Here is a 26,124-nt window from a genome sequence, read left to right as displayed (position 1 = left end):
TTTGTACTTTCCTCTTGTCCCACTATCATGTTCTGCCTTCATTTGGGTTTTAGGCATTTCTCTCGGTTACATTGCCCTTGATCCAGCCCTGCTAGTCCTCCTGTACCCTCCTTGACATTGATTTTGGGTCACTTGTTGTTCCCTTGTCCCTGTGCTTGTTAACACCCTCTTCCTTTCCCCCGCCTCCCCTACCCCCTTGTTCCCCGGATCTGTCATCCCATTGCTCTCTCTTCTGACTTGCTTATTCTGCCTGTCCCTTCCAGGTAGACATGCTATGTACCATCACCAGACTGAGTGCAATGAAGCAACAACAGAGAGTAAAACAATGGCTACAACTACAACACACACACATGCGTACACATATAACCGTATGAATAGTTCAGGGTCTGTTTGTTTTCCTTCACGTGTGCTTTCCAGTCAAGTCTGATGGGATGCCATGCCCCGGCACTGCCTCTATCCCTGAGGACCTCACCGCTCTGCTCCCCCCGCTGCTCTGATGCATGCCCCCAGAGGCTGGTGTTCTGCGTGGTGAGCTCATGGCAGGCACAATTCCCGCCGTTTGTCTCCAGTGCTGTCCCCAGTGGTGCGATGGGTCAACGAACGAGGAACGCTGTGTCCCGTGGTGGGGCTGGCCCCATGGTCATCTCCGTGCATCCCTGTTCAGAACAGGCACATTGTCCCCAGGGCTCAGCAAGCCAGGATGTGCTCCACTCTCCTTTTCTTCCCCTTCCTCCCTCATTGGCTCATGTGCGCTCCGACCAGACCAGTCTCCCTTCCCCTCTTCCCTCTGAAGTGAATTCCCCCTGGGGGAGGGTGGTGCTGTGCACCCAGTTGGTAATGGGGCCGGCCCCTCAGGCCTCTCCATGGGTTCCTTACTTCATGTCAGTGTGTTGCGGTCCTTTCTTGGAGCTCGGGGTTGAAGTCTGGTCCCTCTCCCTGTGGAGACACAATCAACACCCTCCCCCTGTGTGGGTTAGTGCCCTGTTCCCCTGGCTACCCATACCTTCTTCCCTCCTCCCTTTTAGTGGGCTACCATATGTATCCCATGTGTATCCCTGGGTTTAATCTGGCCCCTGCCATATTACCTGGACCTCACTCCAGGGACGTATGTAAACACCATCTTCTTCCCTATGCCCTTTTGGGGGGAAAAATGGGGTTTTTTTGAGCTTACCTCAGCACACTCATGTAGTACTTGTTCTTTTGTATTTGGCTTACTTCACTTAGCATAATTTCCTCCAATTCTTCCCATGCAGCGATGTGCTTCATGTGTTCCTCACTGCTTTTTAGGGACAGAAATAAATTTACATCAGGAAAGTGGCTCAAACCGTTTTCAAACTGGTAAGCCCAGACTGGTTTCAAGTCCACTGGTCAGATGTTAAGTATGTCTCCCGGCTTGCATAGCTTCAGGGGTTGATGACCCCAGTATCAGCAGGAACATTACAGGCTGCAGCCGTGGATGAACCCAAGGGCAGGAGGGCAGGCTTGTGATTGGAGAGGTGGAGACATCCAAGATTGACAGGTTGGCTGGTCGGATAGTTTCCAGAATCGACAGGCAATGTGGCAGTCTGAAGAACCAGGGGTTGAAAAACCAGATGCAGGGTCCAGCCCGAGACCAGTTCAGCTTTCTTAGCTCTGAGACACCGAGCCTATCACCTGATCTTTCTTAATTTCAAAGGGGATAATGGTACCCTCCTCATTTTGTGTACCTTATAGGGAGAACAGAAGGCAGTGAGATTCCCATGGAGAATTCTCTCCCTCTATGTAGGGAGCCTTGTTGAATCACAGGTCAGTGCGCTTTATGCACAGCCACCACCTCTAGGTACTGGAGGGTTGACACTTACCATGAAGCTGAGCAGGTTTCAGTAGAACCTCCAGGTCAGACGAGACCAGAAAGAAAGGCCTGGTGGTCTACTTCAGAAGGCCAGCCGATAAGAACCTTCCAGATCCCAACGGCCCAATCTGCAACCGGGGAGGGTGGTGCAGCCTCGGTCTGTATGGCAGGGGTCACCCTGCGTCGGCCCCCAGGACCTGACAGCAGCCAACAACAGTGAGAGGCAGGTCTTGTGAAATGGTGTAAATGTAACATGCCAGCTTCATGTTGCTCATTAGTGATATGATCAAACTGGATAGAGTGTGAAAGCGTGTTTAAAAACGTTATGTGAATATATATCATTTTTAACACGGGATGAGTGGTTCAAGATCATTAAAATCTCTTGGAGAACTATAGACAAAAGCAAGAGAGAAAAAAAGCCAATTCATAACTTCAGGTCTCAGTTTGTTGCCCCCCGCCCCCAAAACGCGCGCGCGCGCACGCGCGCGCACGCGCGCGCACACACACACACACACACACACACAAGCTTGAATACTACAATTTGCCCTCCCAGCCACTGAAGTGCCCCACCCCCACCCCCCGAAGGCAAAATCAGTCGCTAAAGAAAGAGCCAGGCATGGACTCGGGCATTTGAACGAGTTCATCTGTCACAATGAACAGAAGTCAATTATGTAGCTCCAGAAACCGTTTTCCTGTCTGATGGATGGAAGCTATTAGCTGGTCCTTGGCAAAGACCTTGGCGGGGCTCTGAGTCTGCTGGGGGCTTTGATGCTGCCTCCTTCGCTGACCTGCCCTCGGGCCTGGGGTGCACACCACCCCACTTGGCAGAATCCGAACTTCCCAAGGTCACGTGGGCCCACAATCGCTCTGCTGTGAGCACACAAAGGGCGCCCTCTGCGCTCCAATTCCCGGCCACCTTCCCTCCTTTGTGGCTTGCTGAGTGCTCTGGGCACAGGACAAAGTGGTCCAACCCGAAACTGGAGCAGCAGGGGAGGAGGACGGTCCGGAATGGCTGTCGCCCTCATGTCCACCAGGCATGCTGCTCACTGGCCCTTCATTGACCAGCTGTAACTTCTAAGCTGCTGTCATAGCCCCTGGGACGCCAGCCTGTTTTAGATCAAGCACTTTTTTGGTCCATTCAGAAAAGCAGTCATTTGATTTTCAGATCAGTTCGGCTGACCTCTGTTCTTCCACAGGGGTGATTTCCCTAGATAGTCCATAGCTAGAAACGGGAAGGCATGCTCCCTCCCTCAGGTTCTTTTCTGAGAGAACGGCCGAGGTGACGTGGTGGCCAACTTCATGAGGAAGACTCTGAGAGGCTTCAAAGGCGTGCACTCACCTCTTACCCTAACAAGTTCCTTCCTTTGGATAAAAGACAACAGGTTACTCTCCCTCCGACTCATGAGGATGCGTGTGTGTGTGCATGTGAGAGAGAGATAAGATTTCAAATTGGTTTAATGCTATGCCACATATTTCTAGATACTTAAACCCGTTGCCAGCAAAGGAACACTGCAGGGAAGAGCGCTTGGGGTGCAGCTTAGAAGAGGGGGAGCGGCTTAGAGAAAGAAGACAGGGCCAGGAGAGTCACCTCAGAGCTGAGTCCAGGATGAAGGGGAGGGACTAGTCTGAACAAAGCCGTGAGGCTGTCCTAGTAATTTATGCAGGAAATGACGTCATGCGAATTACCATACTTGCTCAGGGTAGCTCGTAGTTGGCTTAAATGAGCTGACACAGATAAGGTAAATCCCAAACCAAACTCACTGCCATCGCGTCGATGCCGACTCACCCTGGAACCCCGAGGACAGGGTGGAACGGCCCTGTGAGTTTCTGAGACTGTGACTCTTGATTTGAGAAGAAAGTCCCGTGTTTCTGGCGAGAAGCCGGTGGTGGTTTCGAACTGCGGACCTCGGGGATCGCAGCCCAAGCTGTAACCACTGTACCACAGGGTTCCCAAACGGGGGCCCATAAATATTTGTTAGGTGAATGAACAAGGGCCTGAATGAAAGAATAAGTCAATGGACCGCGGAACCTGTGGGTGACCTCAGCAAAGGGGTTTACTGCTTGCAAGGTGCAGTCCCAGACGCCGGAGTGTGGTTGCTTGTGCAATTCAAACACCTCTACCCAGCTGGAGGCAAGACCCTTTCCAGGAAGGCCAGCCCATGCTTCCTTAAATTAACTCGTCCTAACGGAGAGCTTCTAGAAGCTACTTGCCTGTAACAACCTTGTAAAAACCAAGTGCCTCACACCCGCATGATGCACATCCAATGGTGGGCACTTGTCATCAGGGTTCTCGCTAAGGTAGGCGCTGAGCAGTTGCCCAATGGGGAAATCACAAATGTACACTCCTTACTCCTTGCTAACATTCATTTGCGCAACGTCCAAATCTCTAGACTGCATCTACCTGTTCAGCCTAATTTCTCATCAAACCTAACATGTACCCAGAGATACAGTCACATGGAACTCATTCATTCATTCAGGTGACCATACGTATCAGATACTGTGCTGGGCTCTGAATATCCAGGGATGAGCAAGGGAGTTATAGTCTCTGATCCCAGAGAGCTGGCATCTAAGACCTACCCACCTCTTCTGATTCATAGCAACTTTCTAGAGGATTTCTCCGGCTGTAAATCTTTACAGGAGCAAGCAGCCTCATCGTGTCCCCCCCCCACACCCCCAAGAGCAGCTGGCAGGTTTGAATTGCCGACCTTGCAGTTAGCAGCCAATGCTTACTCCACAGTGTTACCAGCGGTCTCTTGGCAGTTCAATAGAGGTTTTAAAGAAGGAAGCACAATGAAGTTCAGTGAATGTTATGCTCAAGCCCAGGCTGGGGGAGGGGAGGACACTTGCAAGCAGCCCTTCTTAACATTGAGGCGTCAGTGAGCAATAGTGGATAGAAGCTGGACGTTGGTGGTGGACTTCAGCAACAGTGTGTGCAGAGACACAGCAGAGAGTAAGTGATGTTTTCAAGGGACCAACAGGAGATGAGGCTAGAGAGGAGAGCAGGGGCCTGGTGGGGAAAGATCCTAGAAGCTTCCATGATGCAAGTTAACCTAAGGGTCATGGTCAGGCACAGAACCATTGGTGTGGATTTGCGTTCTCCAGAGATGTCTCTGGTTGCCATCTGGGGAGTAGATGGGACCAGTTGCAGCCCCTAAACTGAGACAGCATTTTGCACATATGTGCTCAGCACATGGCTTCTGGATGCCTTCCTTCCCCGGCCACTTGTTGAGCACCTTCTCATCTGTAAAAACTCTGCTCAAAAGCCTTAAATGTGGCCGGCAGACTTCCCCCCCCTCTGCTTAGCTGGAGGAGGCCCAGTTTTCATCGGTGCACCCCCTTGCTCATTGTGGCAGTTACATAATCTGTCCACTTGTGAAGGGGTGGAGTCTAGCCTGTCAATCAGGTCACAGCCAATGAGGCTTCTGTGTGGGCATGGTCTTCTGAGGATTCTGGGAACTCCTGTCTTCCTCCCTGGAGGAAGGGACACTCTCTGCTTCGTCTTCCTGCTGACAAGCCACATAGAGCTATGATGATGGAGCCAGAGCCCTGGAGCTGGAGGAGCCATGTGGGCACGCCTTCCAGTGCGGAGATCCTTCCACGGCCACTGGAGCCACAAGATTTTCCACCCACTGGCCTGTGATCTTCTTTGGCGTCATTGCATGTGTTGCGTGAGTCTGAGGAGGAATTTATAGACTGGTATCAGATATATGGGCTAATATCGGACTTAAGGACTTGATCTGGACCGGCTGCGGTGTTTTCTTAATATACAATTAGTCTTTCTATAAAGATCTTTCTGATACATATACGAGTGTCTATGAAATTGTTTCTCTAGTCAATCCAGACTAACACACTCATCACCTGTTATAGAAAAGTTTTTTGCACTATATTATAGTTTCCATCAGTAGATTGTGAGTTTATTAGTCTTTCTATAAAGATCTTTCTGATACATATACGAGTGTCTATGAAATTGTTTCTCTAGTCAATCCAGACTAACACACTCATCACCTGTTATAGAAAAGTTTTTTGCACTATATTATAGTTTCCATCAGTAGATTGTGAGTTTATTAAGAGACTCTGGTCTGTGTGCCTTTCCGCTTCATATCCCCAAGACCTTGCTTTAAAACATGTTCTTTGAACGGATGGATCGACTCGGGGACAAGCAAAAGTAGCTAAACAGTTGAGATTCAGTATCTGTGTGGTTCCCTCCATTTGACACCTAGCCCCCTCTCTCCACAGTGTGGGCCCCCCACTCCACCCCAGATCCGGGTGGTCAGAGGGGTGTCCGTGCACCCTGCGCGCAGCTCTTGTTCCCATGCGTTCCTCTCCTAGAGGAAAGGAGGGCTTCGAGGCTGCCTTCCTTCCCATCCTCCGTGAGAAGCACTGCTTGGCTTTGTATCTAAGTTGGGGCCAAGGCTGGGTCAGAAAGTCTGGCTCGGTAACTGGCTTCTGTGATTAGTCACTGGGCAGGGTACTGCCGCTCCTGACCCTGGGTAGCCCCTTTCCCATCCAAGTCAGCGTTGGGCTGAGTGTGTGAGTGCTGGGTCTTGAGGAAGGGGGATCTTCTTAAAATCTTACAATGACGGTATGGACGGAGGTTTCCAAAAGTTGGTGGGAGAATTCCATTATCTTATTTTTTGATCCAATTTTTTTTTCCCCTCAAACCTTTTGAAGGCCCCTCCTGTGGGCTGCCTGTGGTGAAATTGCTAGGTGGGTCTGACCCAGGTGTGCTTATCACAAGCCCATTATCAAGTCAGGGCTGACACAGAGCAACCCTGTAGGGTAGGGGAGAACATTCCTGTGTTTCCCCGCCTGGAACTTTTTTTTTAAATCATCTTATCGGGGGCTCTTACAGCTCTTATCACAATCCATCCATCCACCCATTGTGTCGAGTACCTTTGTACATATGTTACAATCATCATTTTCAAAACATTTTCTTTCTACTTGAACCCTTGGTATCAGCTCATTTTTCCTCCTCCCCAACCCTCCCTCCCCCATGAACCCTTGATAATTTATGAATTTTTTTTTCATGGACTATTTTAAGTAAAAAAAGACTATATTCCGAAAGGCAGTTTATTATTTCATGCAGTTAATACTTAAATATGAGCAATAAAAGAGGTACAGAAACTAGACTAGGTTATAAGAGTTTTAAAATGCTAATGAAAAAAATATGAAATAATACCTGACCAAAAAACAATAAAACTGTGAAGATATTTCCATATTGCTCTTTGACTGGTGTCCTCACTTACAATGTTTGTTTATATCTGAGCATCACAGGCTGTGTGATTTACCCTTAACCATCTTCTCACTGTAGGATTAGGATCCCATCCTTCAGAGGTAGGTCAATTAGACAGTAGTCATCGTGTTTGACTTCTCTTCTCTGAGCATATTATGTTCACCTTTGAAAAACCTCTTTCTGCATCCGCTGAACTTACAACAGTTGTTCTGACAACATTTTTAGCTCTTTGAACACTTTCAGGGATTGTGTGGCTCACTCATACTATCCCACGGGAATTTGGGGCGTAACCCAAAGCAGAGCCGAATGATGTCGCATGTCACCCTCTGGTTGCTTGGCACTTTCCCTGTTTTGTTCTGTGCTTGTTTGAGGAAGGAACCCAGGCAAGGAAATGAACTGTAGCATTTCACCAAAAGTATAAGGAGTTTCATGAAATGAATCAGTAAATATCACAAGCACCGTCCGTCCATGTCATTTTGTATGCGCAACAGCGTATTCTGAGCACCTGTAGTATGGGAGAAAGGTCTAGTGATTTGCTTGCACAGATATTACATCCAAGAAAGCCCCATGAAGCACTTCTCCTCTGTAATGCATGGCTCGCCACGAGTTGGCGTCAACTCAATGGAAATGGGTTGGGTTTTTATAATCCAGTGGGGCTTCAATGAGGAGCCCTGGTGGTGTAATGGGTTATGCACTGGGCTCCCAACCACAAGGCCAGCAGTTCAAAACCACCAGCTGCGCTGTAGGGGGAAAATGAGGCTTTATACTCCAGTAAAGATTTGCAGTCTAGAAACCAACTGGGGCCGTTCGACTCTGTCGGACTGAGTCAAAACGGACTTGACGGCAGTGCGTTTGCTGATGTTGTTTTAAGTTGGGGCCTCAGAGGATGAACCATTTTTGGCAAGCTTTTCTGAGCACAGATGCAAGGCTACCTGTGGAGTAGTTCACCCTGCTGGGAGGGACTCAGACTCAGAAGGTTAGGACAACTTACAGACATTATAGTTCAGGTGGGCTCTGGGGCCCTGCTTCACTCAAATGAGTCAATTCTGTCCAATTCTAATTCCTGCAGCTTGAGAGCTGATTCCAGTCCAGTGAGGATGCCGCCGTAAGCCGTGCGCTTTCCTTCTCAGCAAGAGCTTCGCTGCATTGCTGGGTCATACCGTAGACACAAAGCGGACATTGATCTGCCGGCTCTCTTCGCAACAGGTCCCTTGGTCCTTCCTCTCGGCACCCAGCTTCCAGCATAGTGACTCAGGCTGACCCTGTGTGCCCAACCGGCCATTTCCACAGGGCTGGCCCCACTGGCCATGTCCCCAGCTGGGGGACTTCCCAGCCCATGCCTGTGCTTGCCATGTTCTGGGCACTGCCCCGTTTAGGGGCTTAGGGTTCAGGGCAAGATCTTGGTAGAGGCAGGGAGACCAGAGCTAGAGCTGCCAAACTTAGAACCGAAGGGAACATGTGCACAGGGGGGTGCAGGTGGCATGGCTCACTTCTTGGCATTGGTGAGTGGGACTCGCTGACATGCGATGTAGAATCAGCAGGCAAGTGAGGTCAGCGCTGGCCTCAGGCCAGACACAGAAAAGGAGAGTGCAGGCGAGGGAGGAGGGGTGCTGGCTGTCGCCTGGTTTAAAAACAACGGGAAAAAGCACGCTGACTCCCAATCCAGACATGACCCTCTGTGGCTGCCCAGAGGAGCAACACTCCCCTAAGCGTTGCTCACCTGCACAAGTTGAAAACCCTAGAAATTGACTCAGAAACCCTTTCTTTCTTTGTAATCATTTTATTTGGGGCACTTAAAGCTCTTACAGCAATGCACACATCAATTGTTATCAGTCACATTTGTGCACATGTTGCCATCATCCTTTTCAAAGCACTCCCTTTTTCCTTGAGCTCTTGATATTCGCTCCTCTTTTGTCCCTCCCTCCCCCACCCTCCCACTCTCATGAGCCCTTGATAAATGATAAATAGTTGTTCTTTATATGTATCCTACACCGTCCTCTGTCTCCCTCCACCCACATTTCTGTTGCTCATACCCCTCGGGGGCGGGTTGATACGTTGATCATTGCAATCGGTTCCCCCTTGGCTCAGAAACTGTTTCCAGAAAGAAGCACACAAGCAGCTTCACAGACTTAGGGGAATTCCACAGAACGTAGAAAATGCAGTTTCTGTTTAAAGCCCTGACCAGTTCTCTAAGATGACTAAGGGTTATTACTTCTGCTTAAAAGGCAGGAAATATCTACAGCTCCAAACCCTACCAGCGAACCAAGTCCTCCTTGGATGGCAGTGAAGCAAGTCCTGCAGATGCCTCGGGGACTTTCATTCTCCGCCCTCGTTTGGTCCCAGAGACCTGAAACAGCACGTGCGCTTTGAAAGGGGCCGTGTTCACGCAGACATTCACTCAGCTCCAGCGTTTGCCCCGACAAGGACTAAGGACGAAGGAAGAAACCCAGAGTCTGGGTTTTCAATTTTGTCACGAAAATGCTAGAAAAAGCCTCCCTGATCTAAAATCTCCTGGAAAATATATTTTAAAATACAGGTTTCCAGGAGTCTTCCCCTGAAAACTGATCCAGAGGGTCTATGGTGGGGGCTTATAGAATCTGAATTCTAGAATTCTTATGATCAGCCACATGGTGAGGAGAGACCAGCCCCTGGAGAAGGACATCATGCTTGATACGTAGCAGGGTGGCAAGACAGAGGAAGACCGTAGACAAGATGGATCGACATGGTGGCTGCATCAATGGGCTGAGGAGTGAAAGCAATGGTGAGGATTGCTCAGGGCAGTGTTCTGTTCTGTTGTACAAAGTGGGGGCTTTGAGTTGGGACCATCTTGACACCTGGCAACAGCAGCAACATGATTAGACAAATTTAGGAAACGGATCTGAGGCAAAGTATCAGTGGGAGTATATGGGGATTGGTACCTTTCCTCTTGATCCGATTAACACATTGTTTTTTGGTACAAACCCCAAGGGGGTAGCGGAGGTGGCTCAGCCCTTAGTCACTCCTACTGCACCCCAATAGATAAGCAGTGACCAAAGGAAGGAAGAGATGATGCTGGCTCGCATGGCCGCGGGGGCCTGTGTTGGGCACAAGGCTAGGAGAGAGGAATGCTTTGGAATTAGCAGAGCGGTGCTCAGAACGGGGTCAAGAGGCACGGAACTTCTCCAACCATTCTTCAAAGTTCACGGAAAGATCCGCCCTGAATACTATGGTCTACATAAGACTGCTGCTCAGATTATGAGTCATAATGATGGGACTATTTTGGAGAGGGCCCCTGCAGGGAGCTAGTGACAAGATAAAATAAATTAGACAGTCTGCATCATTAGGAGAAAAATCTAATTATGGGAGAGGCTTTAACAACATTTGGCACCCTGGTCATCGTGGTCCCGAGTGGTGGATATTCTGCTGTGGCTCAAAGCATCTACGCAGGTTCTACCTTGGGCTCCTGTTCTGTGGACTGAAGAGCCACCTTCCTCTCTGGGAGGCATCTGCTTCTTGGTGCGCTCCTCTGTCTGCTAGGCACAAGGTAGAATCCCTTCCCCAGACACGTTTCCATCACCGGTGGTGGAGTCCCAGATTACAGCACAAAGCCGCAGCACAGCATCCTCGCAGTCAGCGAGCGCGGTTCTAACAGAAATACCACAGGTGGAGGGCTTTGACAAACAGACATTTATTCTCTCATAGTTTAGGATCCTGGAAGTCCAAAAACAGGTGTGGGCTCTGGGGAGGCCTTTCTCTCTCTGTGAGTCTCAGTTGGGGAGGAGGGCCTTGTCTTCCCGCGGCATTGTAGAGAGCTCCGTGGGTCTTCTCATCAGACTGCCCTGGGGTCTAGGAGGTGGGAAGCACAGGCCCCTGGGACCAGCTTTTCCTTCTCTCCTGGCGGTGGCAGGTCCTTGTCCCTCCGTGTGCCTCTCTTTCTTTGTACCACATGGGATCAGGACTATGGCCCGAGGAAAGACAGGCGTTGTGTCCCACCCTAATCCCCATCACATCGGGTCACATCATAGGACATGATTGCACTGACTTCCGTCGTCACGTCATTGTGGAACCCCTGAAAAATCACTGCCCAGCCAAGTCGGCACAAATTCTGGGGAAGACACAATTCAACGCAGAGTAATCGTCATCAGTGCTTATTGGTCAAAGCACTGGGAACTGGGTTCCTTTACAAACATGATCCGAATTCGACCTTGCAAGTCTGGCTAGACCAGAGCATGTACACTGGTACAGATAGGAACTGGAAACACAGGGAATCCAGGGCGGGTGAGCCCTTCAGGACCAGTGGTGTGAGTGGCAATACTGGGAGGGTAGAAGGAGAGTGGGTTGGAAAGAGGGAACCGATTACAAAGGTCTATATGTGACCTCCTCCCAAGTGGGTGAAAGGAGACGTCGGACAGGGCAAAATATGACAAAATACTAATGTATAAATTATCAAGGGCTCATGAGGGAGGGGGGAGGGGGAGGGAGGGGTAAAAAAGAGGACCTGATGCCAGGGGCTTAAGTGGAGAGCAAATGTTTTGAGAATGACGAGGGCAATGAATGTACAAATGTGCTTTACACAATTGATGTATGTAAGGATTGTCATCAGAGTCGTATGAGCCCCTGGGGCTCCCGGAATTGTGACTGAGCTGTCTGGCTGGACTCTCCCCATAGACTCACTACCAGAGCACTATTTGATTTTAATTTTGTTTTTACAGTATCAGGAAGCACTCCGAGCTGAGGCAGGAGTGGCTAGTGAAGTTCATTCTCAAGGAATTTTCTTGTATTCAGTTCACTCTCAGATACACAGAGACCAGCCTTCCCCTTCAGCTGGAAGAGCTGAAAAACAGATTTAATAACCAAACAGTCTGACGCTCAAATCCCCCACAGCCCTGAGAGCAGTGGTTCTCGACCTTCCTAAGGCCACGACTCTTTCATACAGTTCCTCATGTGGTGGTGACCCCCCAAACCAGACCATCATTTTCGTTGCTACTTCATCACTGTCATTTTGCTACTGTTATGAATTGGGCAATCCCTGTGAAAGGGTCATCCAACCCCCAAAGGGGTCGCGACCCGCAGGTTAAGAACCACTGCCTTAGCGTGTGGGCCGTTCCAAGTGGCCTGTGTGCTCTCTCCAACTCAGCAACATGCTCTCCAGACCCAGCTGGAAATCATAGCTGAGACACTGGGCGGCATGCGCCTGCTCTGACAGCTTCAATCATCAGCTCGAGGAGCAACAACAAAGTCAGAGGAAGGTACGTCACTGGGGCAGGAAGCAACAGTAGAGCAGGTCCCACTACGGCGTGGATCATGTGAGGGGTAGGTTTTTCTTCTGAGTTTTAACTCCGTTTCCGGGAGACTTATTTCCTGAGAAGCAGCTCTGGTCGAGTAGTGGGTTAGGCTTGGTCTGCTAAACACAAGGTCAGCAGTTAGATGCCCACCGAGCGCTCCCAAGGGAGAACGGCGAGGCTTCCACTCCCGTAATGATCGACAGTCTGGGAACCCACACCAGCCCTTGTGCTCTGTGCTATAAGGACAGAATCTACCTGATGGGAATGAGTTGGCTTTTGAGTTTTATTTCCCGAGAGGCATTAAGCGCCCATTTGACTGTACGGAGCCTTGGTGGCTCTGTCAGGTAAGCACTGGGCTGCGCACCGTAACGTTTGTGGTGCAGCTCCTCAGCAGAAGCTGCGGTGATCTGCTCCCGTAACAGCTTACCTCTTCAGAAACGCTCTCACCGTGAGTGGAATCAACTATATGTACGCCATATATTTTTAAACAAACCAAAGGAAGATGTACCTGCTAGAAAAACCCACTTTCTATTCAAGGGCAGGGTATAATCTGCATGAATACTAATAGCACTTACTTACTGAAAAAGCCTCTTTTCTTCACTCAGACACCCTCGAATTCTTACAACAACCCTGGTCAGCATGTGATAGCATCTCCCCACCCCCTCTCCCTTTGGAAAGTCAAAGAAAGTAAGGCTGGCTCAAGGGGTCAGATTCTGGAAGTCTCTAAGCAGGCTGGCTGAATTCCAGACTCTCTGTCTACACTTTTTTAGCCTTCAACACTGTAACACTATTTTCCCCCATTTTCTTTTTCTGTGACATTTTAATGGAAATATCGTCCCCCTATTTAAATTGTGCTTCTCAGTGGTTTTTGTCTCTAGGGATGCCTCCCTTCAGCAGTCATCCTCCTCTCCCCACCCCCACACTCCCTAAAGCCCTGGGCGCTGGTTGCAGACTCAACTCTACCCATGGTGACACCTTGTGTGCAGAGTGGAACTGCACTTGGAGCAGTGGTTCTCCACCTTCCTGATGCCACGATCCTTTCATACAGTTCCTCAGGCTGTGGTGACCCCACAACCATAACATTATTTTCATTGCTACTTCATCACTGTCATTTTGCCACTGTTAGGAATCAGGCGACTCCTGCGAAAGGGTTGTTGGACCCCCCCAAAGGGGTAGGGTCGTGACCCACAGGTTGAGAACCACTGACTTAGAGGGTTTTCCAGGCTGACACCTTCCGGAGATCTCTGCAGTCCTTACTTTCTGTTAGGAGTCCATCACCTGACCATTTGCCCCACCACGGGCTCCAGCAACTACTCTGGTCTGGGCAGAGTTGGGTGTTCTGGACAGTCCACTTAAAGGGAGATGTGTACTGTGTAGCCTTTGTGTCTGCCTTCCTTCCCTTAGTGCACTGTTGGCATTGCACATCCACAAGTCAGCACGCCGTCAGGCTTCATGCCTTTCTACTGCTGAGTAAGAGTTCATGGTAACCATAGACCATCTTTGTTTATCCATTCATCCGATGATGGGCATTTGGGTTGTTTCCATTCTTAGCCGTTGTGAATAATGTTTCCCATGAACATTTTCACTTACAGTTTTGTGTGGGCATTGTTTCCCTTCTCTTGGGTGTGCGTGCACCTAGAAGCGGAATTGTTGAGTCATAAATTAACTCTATCTTTAACTTTTGAGGAACCGCAGGCTGTTTTCCAAAATGACTGCTCTGTTGTACATTCCCCTCCGTGTACTTAAGGGCTCCAATTGCTTCAAACGTCCGCTGAGACTTAACGTTATCTGGCTTTTTGACGGCAATCTAGTGGTTATGAAGTGGTATCTTATTGTGGTTTTTCTTTGCATTTCCTTGATTGCTCATGATATCTTTTTGCATGCTTTCTGGGATTTAGAAAGGAGCCCTGGTGGTGTAATAGGCTACACACTGACCTGCTCACCGGAAAGTCAGCGGTGTGAAACCACCAGCCATTCCCTACGAGGAAGATGAGGCCATCTACTCTTGTGGAGAGTTATTATCGTCCGGGAGACCCAAAGGGTCATTTCTCCCGTGTCCTACAGGGTCACTATGAGTTGGAATTGGTTCAATGGCAGTGAGATGACCTCTTTGGAAAATGTCTCTCCAAATCCTTTGCCCTTCTTTTAAACGGGGTTGCCTTTTTGTGTTGCCTTTCTTATATGCTTTAGATCCAAGTCCCACATCTGGGGCTGTCTTTTCACTTTCTTTAATAGATCACGTTATGCCCCTCAGTTTTTACTGCAACAAGGTCCAATTTCTCTACCACTCACCAGTGTCTTCTCAAGATGGATCGCAGGAGTTGGAACCGAACCCTGCTGGGTGGGAGTTCGGGTCCTACAGGCCTGTTTTGCCCCCATACTTGCCCTGCTAGGAGTGGTAGCAAAGCGATTGCTTGTGTTCTGAAGTATAAAGTAGATCGCTGCAGACCCCTTCTTGTGCCCCCCGCTCTCCCCCCCCCACCAATGCCTCCCTTCTTGCCAAGAGAAAAGGTGAACCCAGTAAGGTGAGGAGGCCGTATTCAATCTGCCCCCACCCAGCTCTTCGGCATCACCTTAAACCTTTCTCCCTTGCTCACCACACTCCAGTCATTCTGCCCTGTTTCTGTCCCAGTGTTCGCCCCGTTCCTGCTTTTGGGCTTTGTACCTCCTCTTCCTCACTACGACCTTCCCTTGGGTTTGTGTTTGGCTCCCCTTCGTTCTGGACGCAGTTCAGTGCGATTCCCACCCAGAGGCCTGTCCTGGGACTGCCTCCTCTATCCGGGCTACTCCTCGCTCCACTCACACACACAACGTCACCCTGTTCCATTTCTTCAAGTCGGCCTCACATGACACGATCTATCTCTAAATTCATTATGATCACCACTCCTGGCAGAATGTACGTCTGTGGTGGCAGGGATCTCTCTGGCTCATTCTCGGCTTCTTCCTCATTGGTGAAACAGAGCCTAGCATAGACTGGCACCTGGTGCCAACTCATTCCAACCCAGGGTTTCCGAAGCTGTGAACCTCATGGTGCAGGTGCCCTCAGCTTTCTCCAGGGAGAAGTTGGGTTCGAACCGCCCTCCTAGTGATGAGCTGCCCCGCTGCAGTGTCTCAGCATGTAGTGCTCACCCTCTCACAGCCACCCAGTCGCTCCTGACTGCAGCCCCCTAAAGGCAGGGCAGAGCAGCCCCTGCGGGCTTGCAGTGCTGTGACCCTTTATGGGAACAGAATCCCTTGTCTTGCTGACCTTTGGTTAGCAGCCGAACGAATGCATAACCACGATGCCATCAGGCCTCCTCTTAGTATGTAACTCTAAAAACCAAACCTCACTGCCACTGAGGCGAGATGGACTCACAGCGACCCTGTAGGGCAGGGTAGAACCACCCCTGCAGGTTTGCAATACTGGAACTCTTTATGGGAGTAGAAAGCCTCTTTGTTCTCCCACAGAGCGACTGGTGGTTTTCAACGCTGACCTTGCAGTTAGCAGCCAACAGGTGGCCACTATGAAACCAGGTCTCCTTCTTAGCACATTGTAGGTATCAGGTAAATATTGGTTGAATGAATGGGCAAGGTAGTAATAAACAGTAGAATTAAACAGGATATATTATAGCACAGCACTTCAGAACTTAAGTCTTCCTAAAGCTCAGGATTGAAAAAAACCTTAACACCTGAGACTTCTCAAGTCAGCTCCGTTAATCTAAGTTTGAGTGTAACATAGTATTAGTATTTGGTATCAATACAGTATAGTATCGTGTAGTATAGTATTAGCATAGTATTATAGTATTGGTATTTGGAATAATGGGCTTCCAACATGGGAAAACCAAGTCCCTTTTTATGGTATCCCTTAATGATGTTTAAAAAAATGCTCCTCAAATGTAAATTATCTGCTGGTCTTGTTAACATGCAAGTTCTGATTCAGTAGGCCCAGGAGCAGTGAGCCAGTGACAGACTAGTCCCTGGAGAAGGGCATCATGTTTGGCAAAGTGGAGGGGCAGTCCAAGAGAGGAAGACGTTCGACGAGATGGACGGACACACACCAGGGGCCCGACAACAGCCGAGAGGAAGGCGCTGGGCTGGGGGATGCTTCCTTCTGCTGTGCACTGGTGGGCTAGGAGTCAGAACTGACTGCACCGTACCTAACAAGTCCGGTGGCATCACTAGGGCCACTCGAGGACCTGCTGGCCAACCACTTCCTGGCAGGTGGAGCAGCTTGCCCCACCTCCATTGGCCGAGGGTCACAGCCACCTGTCTGCCTCGTAGCCCCACCCCCACAGCGCGCCCGAAGCTCCTCCCTGTGCCCACTGTCCAACACAGAGACTCTCTTTGCCCAATGGCAGATGCAGGACCAGCCTTCCCACACACATCCCCACCCCCGCCCCTGAGGGTGACACCAATCTCAAAAGATGCACAGTCTTCGTGACCACTTCCCCTGTGACACTGGCCTGGTTTCTCCTTCCGCCCCACTGTTGTGGACCTCGGAGATTTTTCGTGTCGCTCCCTCTGACAGCATCCAAGAGAGATGTCACTGAGGCTGCTCCAGGTGCTGCGAATGCTGCTCCTCTGAGGACCATGCTTTGAGGAGCAGGAGCGGAGAGTCCAAGAGGGACGATGACACCTCATGATGGTGTTGAAATGAAAGGCACAGCGAGGCTTCTCCTACACGCAAGGATGAGGTGGTGGGAATTCCCTACTTAGCTTCCCATCCACTTGTGGTGGGAATTCCCTCACCAAATACATCGTTACTGACAAGGACTCCGTCACAGGTGGGGAAAAGGCACTGTGACTGAGCGTTACCTCACATGGAGAGATAATCCTGTATTAAGTTGACAGGCCTTTGTATGCTGACTTGTGAGAGGAAATTCTTCCTTTTTCAGACAAACACCTCCATGCAATTCAAGTTGATACACATTTATTTAGCACCTACTGTGTGCCTGCCATATTTTGGAGCTACTAAGGTCCGGAGGCTAAGATGCTTAGTCTAATGATGATGGTGGAAAGATGAAAACAAATGCTCTAATCATGCTTAATGAGGAAATGTCCTTAATAGAAGCTGACGCACGTCATTTCCAGAGGAAGTTGAGACTTACTGGCTCAATTAAACGTGTGTTCCCATTTTGACTGACCCATTCCTTGGCTGAACAATCAGTCCACATGCCAGTGAGAATGGAGACAGTGGCAGCACGCACAGGAAGGGCGGATGGGTACGAGCGGCATGTTACAGCGTAGTAAGATGCGAACGAGGAGAACGACGTGGCTCTCCACTCCTGTAAAGAATGACAGTCTCAGAACCCCACGGGGGCAGTCCTACCCTGTCCTGTAGGCTCACTGTGAGTCAGCATCAACTCGATGGCAGTGAGGTTGTTTTGGTTTTTTTGAGAAGAAATGAAATGAAGAGAAGAAACTTTATGACTGTTTCTACCAAAAGCACGAAGGAGATGTCTAATGCAGATGGAAACCAAGAGGAGGAGATGATTAACTCTTCCTTAACATAAACAAAGAGCAAATTATTGGCCATCACGTCTGTTCTGATCCCTGGTGACCCCAGTGCTTCAGAGAAGAGCTGTTCCATGCTTGTCAATGGCTGGGACCTTTCAGAAACAGATGCTTGGGCCTTTCTTCACAGCCCCGCTGAGTGGATTTGAACCGCCAACTTTCTGCCTCATATCTGAGTGCTTGGCCATTTGCGCTAGCCAAACTCCTATGTCCTACCTACTGAGGTTCCAAGAGGCTGTCCTGGGGGAGAGATGTGGGAGCCTGAGAGCCTACCAGAAGGGCAACAGGGGGACAAGAAGAGTGTCAGAGGGCTGTGCGCACAGGGCTGGTTTGAACACAGGTGTACAGATGTGGAAAGCATTTGCTCAATGAACGGCAAGTCTTGTGTGCGCTCCTGGTGTTGATGAAAAGGTTGGGTGGGGCGGTGAGGGACTGAGGATGAAGGCTGGGAAAGACTGCAAAAGCCTTTTCGTATCACAGAAGGCCACCGGAATGCTAACGGAGAGAATGGGATTCCATTCGCTTTGCACACCAGGCCACTGTGAGATGGAAAAAGGAGAACCACACATTGAGAGCCACCTTTTTTTTCTTGAAAAGACCTGGTCAGTACTATACAGACTTGGAAACTTTGCGTCCGTCAATCTCACTCGCAACTCCTCAGCTTTGCCGTTGCAGGCATGCATGGGTGGAGCTGTGTGTCAATGAAACTTTATTCACGAGCATTCCGATTTTCATTTCAACATGTCATGAAAGTCAACTCAATTTCTTGACTTGGATCCCATCCTTTAAGATGGAAAGGGCATCCTTCGCACAAGGTCTGAACCCAAACAAGTTGCTGTCCAAACTTGGCCACGGGTCATAATTTGATGGCCCCTGGGCCCCAGCACGAGGAGCCCCAGGGGTGTAGGGGTTACGTGTTGGTTTGCTAGCCACAAGGTCGGCTGCTCAAAACCACCAGCTTCCCTGAGGGAGAAAAACAGGGCTTTCTATTCCCATAAAGAGTTACAGTTTCAGAAGCCCACAGGGGCAGTTTGACTCTGTCCTGTAGGGTGGCCCTGAGTCGGAATGAACTCAATGGCAATGAGGTTTCATTTTTGTTTTGGCGGGGGTGGGGAGCGTCAAAGCATAGGGACACAGGGTAACAGGACACAGTGGACACAGGGTAACAGCCTAAGAGAAGGAAAACCATCCTTGAAGGGTGCGGGGTGAGGGGGTGGGAGGGGTGGTGGTGCGGGGCTGAGTATAGATTCCCACGAAGGAGTCTTAACTTTATCCTGGGGGCAATGGGGAACCCATGGATGCTTCTCCACCCAAGGAGAGTGGAGTCCCATTCCACACCGACCAACAACGGTTCCCGCAACGTCTAAGAATGGGTCCTACTCTGAGGAGAAGAAAGTGATTCGACGGGAGATAATAAATTATTGGAAGCCCTCTTTAAACGCTTTGGCAAAACCTATTTACAGAGTGTTATTGCTTTTTCGTGAACTCATGCTCTCTGCTGGCACTAGTCCATGCTGCCCTAAGGACGTCTGCATGGAGTCTCTCAGTGGGAGCCAGCCCCGTGGCAACTGTCAGTAGCATTTGAAAACAACAACCGGTGTCTTTTCAATTACTCTAATGTCAGCAACTTTATTAACACAAGATTCCTCTGTTCATCTAGTCAAATTTATAGAGATTTCTTCTATGTGAGTTTTACCTTGTAAAGTGTGACTCATGAGTTGGAAGGGGTGGGGTGAAGGAGAGGGTTCCCCCACAAATCATCACAGGTCCGGTAGGTGCAATTGTACAGCGATAATAAGTAAAGATTATAGTAAAGTCACAGAGAGCATGAGAGGTAGAAGATAGAGTCAAGTAATGGAGTCAGACACAATTCATGGTAGCATTGCTCACCTCAGCCCCAGTTGATGGTCCACGTGGGGGGAGCCCAGCCACGAGAGCAGGAGATACCCTAGGGGGCAAAAGCCAGGGAGAGCCCCTGGGCACAAGGATCGGGGAGAGCTCCCGGGTGCCCGGAGCAGGAGGGAGCTTCTTCTTTATTGCTAACCAAGCGTTATATCACTTTAGGGGGACATGACTACAGAATCACACGTCACAGGAAGGGGCAGTACAATAGGCATACACATCATAGGAAGGGGATATATGATAGGCATAAGCGTGACAGGAAGGGGATGAGCTAGAGGTGTGCCCATAGGAATGGGAAGGTCTAGGGGTATACATGTGACAAGATGGGCGGACCCTAGATTCATGATGGCAGCCTAACCTTGGTCATCTTGGGGTGGGTTTGACCTCTCTGGTGTTGCCTACAAGGAAACAGACAACTACTATCCTTATCAGAAGGGAGTGGGCCCTACTTGTGGGATAAACAGTGGTGTCTGCTTGGTCTAGATGGCTGATAGCTTTTAGGGAGAATGACCCCTAATCTAGTCCTGATGACTTCCAAGTGTACAGTCATTCTCAAGCACCCAAGTCTGGCATATATTTGGGGGAGACAGCTTGAGAGAAATCCTTCTGTTTCCCATAGGAAGGTAGGTCCAACCCTCTCTCTGCCTCTCGGTAGGGAAGGTACGGACAGAGTCAGTGGTAGGCTGGTAAATGTTTAGCAACCTGCTAAACCAGCTCTCAGATGGACAAAAAAATGTGTGGACATATGTAAATGAACTTAGAATATTACTGATGTAAAGGATCTATAGCTTACCGTTTACAAGTAATAACAAAATATACATGTCTGTAAATTCTACGTTGCTAATTGCTTCTCACAGAATGCTTTCATTGAATTCTGTGTGAACACCTGTCTTCACAGGCATTCTGTATTTACCATTCAATCATGATTTAACAAAATAAGACAGAGTAAATGCTTGATTATTATCCAATCCAGCAAGGATGTTGCTCATTGACAGACGAGTACATCCCCACAGGAGTGCTGGTTAACACCTTGGTTCATGCTAACGGGCAATGAATGGTAAAACAAGAAGATGTAACGCCCCTCATCTGTCACTGACACCACTGCCCTCTGTACCAAATCATGGGACACTGCAAATCTTGGACGAGGATTTCCTCAGAATTTTTCACTATCCATGTAATGGCTACAGATACAACATGCTTCTAACTTTAATCTGCATCAACATTTTCTCCATCACTTTATTGAGACAATAAAAAAATTTAAAAAACAAGCTTTAAGTTTTAGAACTTTTCAATTTCTTCAGTGTAAATAGTACGTGTGGTCAATTTCAAGCCCCCGAATGTGGAACATACCATTCTATATTTCTACCCGATCAAAAGCAAATCAACACAACTATCCTCATAAATAACAGTAAAATTAAATTAATCGGGGAGTGATGAGCTTTGAGCATTTAGTACCCTTATTTTAATATAATTTATCTCTTGAGAGTTGGACATTGAATCAGGAAGCCCAAGGGAGAATCGATGCATTTGGATTGTGATGATGGCAAAGAATATTGACAGTACCACGGCCCGCCAAAAGAACAAACAAATCTGTCTTGGAAGAAGTACAGCAGAAAGCTCCTTAGAAGCAAGATGGCCAAACTTTATCTCGCCTACTTTGGGCAGGAGAGACCAGTCCCTGGAGAAGGACATCCTGCTGGGTAAAGTCGTGGGGCAGTGAAAGAGGGAAGGCCCGAGAGGAGAGGGATCGACACAGAGGGCTCAAACCTGTAAGCCCTTGTGAGGATGGTGCAGGAGCAGCCAGTGTTTTCGTTCTGTTGTGCATAGGGCAGTCGTGGGTCAAAATCCACTCTTCCGCACCTACCAAGGGCATTTGTAAGTTTATATATGGTCGTAGAATTTCTAATGACGGCCGTGTTTAGCAACTAGATCGCATAGTTCCCGAATGTTTAACTATTGGCTCTCAGAACTCAGCGTGAACTGGCTTTGGGCTCTCATTTATCCAGAACCGTCTCTTGCTGTGCAGCTCTCAAGAACGTCATTTGTCAAAACTGCGGTGTTCGAAGAAAGCAAGAAGAGACCAGTGAAATTAGCTCTGGGTGAGGCAGTTTGTCATCTCTATCTACTGGTTTGGTAAAATGCTACATTTGACAATATCAATGCTAGATGCCGCCAGAAACATGTTCATTCCCAAGTGTCTATAATCAATGGGATTGTGGACCTTGCCACACTTGTCTTTTGTGCCCAAACTAGCAAAAGACACAACCAGGGCACCATGGAATGGTGGAGCAGGTCAGAGACCTCAGAAGCAGCTCTTCTGGGCTTCTCTTGATTTACAGACGTGTGAACTGAAGTCTGGAGGGGTTAAATTAGTCACTCCAAAATGCAGAGACGCGAAAAATCAAATACAGGACAAAAGCATCGTGTTCGAGTCCAGTCTGACTGACAACTCTCAAGGACAGAGTAGAACTGCCATGAAGCATTTCCAATGCTGCACACTTTTAAAAGGTGCACCGACCTGAACTTCATGTGCCATACCACTTAATAGTTCAACCATCTTGCGAAGAGCATCACCACAAACCATCTTAGAACATTGTCTTCTTCCGTGTACTTGTTGTTGGCGAGGCTGCACCCCTTTGTGGAAGTGAGAGCCACCCCTCGCAGAGCTTGGAATTGCCGGCCTCTTGGTGAGCAGCTGAGTGCTTTGATTGCCGTGCCACCAGGGCAATGCTGGATTAAAAATGTTTATATATGGAAAACAGTTTCTGATGCTAATCTCCCCAACCTCCACCCCCAGAGTGCTAATAAAGGAGGCACACGCATCCACCTTTTTGTGACTTTGGGGACAAATGGAGACCCTCCAGTAACACAGTCTTTGGGAAAGCACTGCTAAGTTGTGGGGAAGACATTTCTGGCAACTCTCCTACGTTCCTATCACTAGGGTACTGTTTGTAACCTTCCTATTTAAGGACACTGCTTACCATCACTCTCTTAAGGCAAAGAGCTGTGCAGTCTGAGAGTAATCATTTACCAGCTCATAGCAAGCGAACCGGACAAGTCTTGTATTAACCAGCCAACCCGCAAGCAACTTCCAGAGTTCAGAACATAGTTCACACCTGGACTCGAGGGTGAAAACCCCCTGAGGTTCTTGTGTACTATGTGGGCAGGGAATTCCTCTGGAAACTGGGCTGTTAGCCTGTCTCCGTGGGCTGCTTTGGAGAGGAGGCTTCCTGTCCTTCTTGGGAAAAATGAACAAGTCTGTCACCGGGTTTCTTCATACTTTCTCTCTCCTCTTCCTCTTTTCTTTTGAAAATAACTCAGGCCTACCATGTATCAGAAACCCTGGGACAAGACGTATGTGGAATTCCGAATTTTTCAGATTTTAGAAAGGTGCATACACTAGATCTTTTGAATCACCCCTAATGGGGTCCAGGGCAATCCTCTACAACCAAGCAAGCACATTTATATTCTGTAGGGAAACATAAATATTGACTTGAAGTGAGATAAAGGAAAGACTGTAAATAACCTGATGTCAGTTCATTTCAGGTCAGCGGGGCCACTAAGAGAGCTGCTTTTGAAACTTTAGATGTTCGCGGCTTTTTAGATTTCACAATTCCAGGGAAGGCAGTATAGCCCGTGACAGCAGTACCAGCACACCGGTTGTTTTTTGAGGCATTTTGAAAACACATTTGTGTGGGTGTGTAAGGTTTTCTTGATCTGTGTTCAAGTTTGATTTTATCACTACTTGTTGGAAGCTTTTCCATCTTGCTGTGCTAATCTCAAAGGCATTAATAATGTTTTGCTCTGGTCTTGCTTTTCATTCTAGGCTTTTGCACGTGGGCAAGTTTTTCTGGGGTTGTGAAGAGATGGCTGCGCTCATGTTCTCCCAATCTGATGTCCTCTTTCTACCTCCAGTGGGCTTGAAGTGGCTGATACTTTCCCCTTGGACATCCTCCGGACACCCCCAGTGGGCTTGGTAATGGCTGACGTACTTTCCACCAGCCTCCTCACCCACTTTCATCATTAAATGCAGCTTTGTAATCTTATTTGTGAGGCTACTATAAGTTCCCGTATCTGAAAAATGATATGAAACGACAAGAAACAGGAACGGGACTTGTGCACAAGAGAGAACAGAAAACACCAAGCTGAACCTTGCCTATCCTGGTACATGAAGAAGTATTGGTTAGTTTGGTTAAAGGACTAGATGCCAAGGTAAAACGAGACTTTCCTCCCTAAAACCCCTCAGAGCACGAGGAGGGGACTCTGCCTCCCTGGGTTTCACCATCAACAGAGGTTAGCTGTGAGCGCTCTGAAGCAGATTGCCAGCTTATCTTCTCAGGTGCCTTGAACTGGGAACCTTTGGGTTAACCATTGGCACCACCCAGAGAGCATTCTGACTCAGAGCGACCTTAATAGGACAAGGCAGAACTGCCTCTAACTACACGACTGGAAAGCCTTGTCTGTCTCTTGCAGAATGGCTGATGGTTTTGAACTGCTGACCTCCAAGTTAGCAACTCCGCGTAACCACTACGCCACCAAACCAGGAACCTAGACTTACTGCCACCCCGGGGCAACTGGTGGTCTTGAACTGCTAACCTCGAGGCCAGCAGCCCAACTTGAAACCCCTACACCACCAGGACTCTACAACCCAGGCCTGGAAAAGTTACTGCGAACATTCCCAGTGAGAATGGAGAACACAAAGGCTCTTGGTGGAAAACGAAGCAGCGCGGACCCGACGTAGGAGAAGCCCACTGAAGTCGAGCTGATTCGGACTCATAGCAGCCGGAAGGACAGAGCAGAACAGCTCTTAGGGGTTCCAAGGCTGTCAGTAGGGGAGCTGACTCCCACATCTTTGTCTCACAGTATGGATGGCGGCTCCCAACTACAGACATTTCAGTTAGCAGCCCAATGCTTAACCCGCCGTGCCACCAGTGCACCTATCCTTACAGGAGAGTATTATTAATATCAATAGTACATCCAGGGCTTGAATAATTAGAACGTTACAAAAAGAGAAATTACTCAAAGATATCAAAAGGCCAAAAATAAAACCCCTGAAAATAAAGCCAAGGAAGAAGCAGTTTTAAAAACGTTTTACTTAGTGCAATGACAGAAGCTATCCACCAATACCGCTGTTGGTAAAAAGCTGAATTTCACACACAATGTTACTCGAATACCAAAGGCCATACATAACGTCTGACCCAAGCTTCCACCTCACTCATGGCAAATTCTTAGATGGGAGCTTAAAAAAAAAAGGGTTGACTGGCGTACTGTCCTGCCGTGTCAGGAGACAGCTTTGTCTGACATATTGATTTTCCAGTGTCTCTCACACTTCCTCCGTTTAGATGCACAAAAGGTTTTTTGTCAAGTTTCTCTTGGCTTTATTGCTGGCAGCTACAGAAACCATACTACAGTACATGCCTGGCATAGAGTTATGACGTCTTCAGAGCTTCTAGATGAAACAATAACAGTAACTATGATCATTTCCTTATGATTGATAAATGAAAACTTGTCAGGAGTCAAACGCCTCGTGGGAGCACTCATGCCACTCACCTGCTCTTGTGGCATGCTCTCCCAGAACAGTCCAAATGCCTATTCCTGTCCACTGTATTCTCCTGCAGCTCCCTGACTTCTTTCATTTCCACAGGAATAGCTGTTTCCGAGATTTGTTCATCAGAGTGGGTCCTGGTCTTGGGCCTGAAAGCGGTTTCCAGCCGAGAATGATCTAGACTGGGACTTGTACCCAGTGGGCTTGCCGCATTCAGGAGTGCGGCCAACTTTGGAGTCAGAAACCTATGATTGAATCTGCATTCTGCCATTCACGGTGCAGTCTTGGGCAAAATGCTTGCCTTCGACATGCCATACACAATCACCTCTCCTCCGCACACCGTGGACTGGGGGATTACGTCACTCTCTGGGAAGCCCGTGCACACTCTCACGGTGCGATCCTTCACACGGCGACTGCGGAATCTCTCCGTGGGACGGAGCCGCCCGGTGCAGAGCGGAGCTTGGTTACCCGGCGGAGCTCCGCTCCGGCAGGGGGCGGGCTGCTCCCACTTGCATCTGCGGGCCTCTCGCCCCGCGGCTCCAGGGAGACTCGCCGGGTTCGCGCCGCAGGGCGGGGTTGGGCTGTGGAAGCGTGAACTCCAACTTGGGCGGGAGAGTGTCCGCGAGCAACCTGCTCACACACCCCCTCGCGGACTGAGGAATCGGGGCAGGGCCTTGGCAGTGGACTTCGACCCGAGGAGGGAGGGGGTCTAGTAGTGGCCGGGCCGGGGCACGCCCGCGAAGGCCGGCGCGCCCAGCTGGGGCCCCTGGAGCCTCAGACAATGCAGCGCGCGGGGCGCCGGCCCGTGCGACTCCGCGCGCCGCCTTCCTTCCTGCAGGATTAGCTCCGCGGCGGT

Source organism: Echinops telfairi, unplaced genomic scaffold (genome assembly GCF_000313985.2).
Source record: "Echinops telfairi isolate 266 unplaced genomic scaffold, ASM31398v2 ScPeMD7_9;HRSCAF=40, whole genome shotgun sequence".
Classification (NCBI taxonomy): Eukaryota; Metazoa; Chordata; class Mammalia; order Afrosoricida; family Tenrecidae; genus Echinops; species Echinops telfairi.
The sequence above is the reverse complement of the archived record's forward strand: the minus strand, read 5'-3'. Positions refer to the sequence as shown.